Raw genomic sequence first — 2,627 nt, 5'->3', positions numbered from 1 at the left:
CAACAAATCATTGCTCTCTTGACCTAAGGTGGGCACCGAGTCGTGAGGTAACCTGAAACACTATCTTACCAAGCCTCTTATAGCTCAATTAGTTTCTCGGTATCCTTCTCCAACCTGAGGGGAATGTTATGGTTACTTCACCCAAAATTTCTCTAGATGGGTCGTTGCTTTTGTTTATTTTCAATAATCCTATAGCTTGATCATAAATCTCGTAGCCTCTCTGCTTATCTTTTGTAACTTGATCATCAGTCTCATAGCTTCTTTATTTTATCACACCTAGGTGACTTTAATTTGCCTATATTTTGTAATGGTTCTTTATCCAACTTGTGGGTGTCCCTTTGGACTTTGAATTTGGTTAGTTGACTATGAGGTGGCCAGCCCCCAATTTTTCACTAAATGTCTTTACTCAGAAAATTGTTTGAGTCTTTTCTCTTGGCAACCTTCTCATTTGTGGGTAATTAAGTCTCCTTTTGAGGTTCTTCAGCTATGTTTATAAAAGCTTGCATCCAATTAATTATATGTAGTCTCATTAATTCATATATTCTTTTGTACATTCTTTATGTATTCTAATTAACCTATAATCCCTTGATATATACAGATTGATAATTAAACCTGAGTATAGTGTCAGAGAAAAAATTATCTTTTGTTTTGCAATTTTGTAGAGGTATTTGAAGTTGAGGCTTTGAGACATGCTTCAATGATCATTGTCTCGGATTGGTTGTGATCTTGAATTCTAAATGGATCATCACCCTCTCCCATGCCTTAATCTTGTACCTTACTTGTTATGGCTCGAATTTCATCGATGTAGAGTTTGAAATAGGTATTTATTCTCGACGATAATCTTCTGGTAATCTCTACATTGCATTATCTCTATAACAAATATAGAACTTCCAAGCCAAAACTTCATAGATTGACAGACTTTTGAGATAGCATGGTAGAATATTGGTTAGACATTAAATTAATTTGAATCTATTCCTATCATTGGTGTAACATAGATTTCTTCAAAATTGTCCATAGAAACTACTACATGTTGTCAACATTTTTATGTTATTACGATAATTTTTAATCCACATTGTGCTCATATTAAACCATTTTGTGTAAAAACTAGAGAATTCCATCATTTTGAAATCTTTTTCCTCTTTTGCTTTTTTTTAGGGCTTGGTTCAGTAAGTGCATCTGCGTATCTCAACTAGGTTGACACACACCTAGCACCCTCATCATATCCTACTTCCAATCACTCATTAATGTAACAAAAAGCACAAATGAACTCTTTTCCTCCTTTTTTTTATGGCGTGGATCAGCAGTTCCACTTGTGTATCTCAACTAGGTTGACACACACTTAGCACCCTCATCATATCTCACTCATAATCAATCCACTTGAGTTCTCAAAACTAACTTCATCAACATGGAGTTTCATCTTGTTCATATATTCTTCTATACTTGTCATTGCCATCGCCGCATGGAGTCGTTGCCACGTATAGTCATATACCATCATTATTTGGAGTCTCTTTAGGTTAGTTAGATAACATAATAGAATAAGAGGAGTTCCCAATTTTATGTTTGAAAAAGGTCAGATGAAGAAGCAGGGTATGCGTAAAACTTACCCCTTAGTCATTTGGTAAGGGTTGGGCTCGGTCTTAGTCCCTACCATCTACCATAGTGCTCATGGTATACTTAGACGCATTTGGATGGTAAAAATATTTCGCCTTGATGCGCTTAGGGTCAACCTCAGTCAGCCCCTCTGAGATTTTGGTCATAGCTTCACGTTCCATTTATAATCTTGAACCTCAATTTGGTATCCTGGGTCTTGGCATTGGTAGCCTGTGTCTTGGAATTGGTAGTCGTAGCCTCGACCTCAACATGTATAGCCTTGGCCTCAGCATTGATAACCTTGGCCTCGGTGTTGATAGTCATGGTCTCGACCTCGGCCTTGGCTTTGGTAGCCTCGGTCTTGGTATTGGTAGTCTTGACCTCAACCTCTATCTTGGGTCTCGGCATTGGTAGTCTCGATCCCGATCTTTTTCTTGGATCTCCACTTCAACTTGGTCTCCTTGACATTAATAACCTCAACCTTGGCCTTGGCCTAGACATTGATAGCCTCAACCTCGGCTCGGCTTAAGTCATCTTGAACTCGACTTCGACTCTTTGACACGTTGGATTCCTTTGATTTTGATCTAATTCACCCATGACTTTCTCCTTCAAAATTTATTTTTCAACATGATTGTGAGAACTAAGCCATGATAACCTTGATTTTCTTAATTTTTCCAAGATATCAATCTTTGCAAAGGTATATCACTCTCTTCCTCATTGACGTGCCAACTGTTGATGCCGAATTTTGACCAAGGAAAAATGCACCTGACCTTCACGTAACATGAACAGTAAATTTGTAATTTTTGGAAAGAGAGAACATGCAAAACAAAGTAAAAAGAGGCTCCGAGGCCTAAGTCAGTAAGGGAATTATAGAATAGAGAAGAAGTTAGAAGTTTAAGTCACCTCATATAGAGTTATAAGATTAGGGTATGAGTTTCCTAATCTGGATCTTTGGGCATTGGACTAACATAAGAGGCTCAACCTCAGTTGGGGCTGAGGCCGACCAGGCCCAGTTTGTCCTTGGGCCTATCCCTTTA

Source organism: Benincasa hispida, chromosome 7 (assembly GCF_009727055.1).
Source record: "Benincasa hispida cultivar B227 chromosome 7, ASM972705v1, whole genome shotgun sequence".
In the NCBI taxonomy this organism is placed as follows: domain Eukaryota; kingdom Viridiplantae; phylum Streptophyta; class Magnoliopsida; order Cucurbitales; family Cucurbitaceae; genus Benincasa; species Benincasa hispida.
This window is presented reverse-complemented; position numbering follows the sequence as displayed.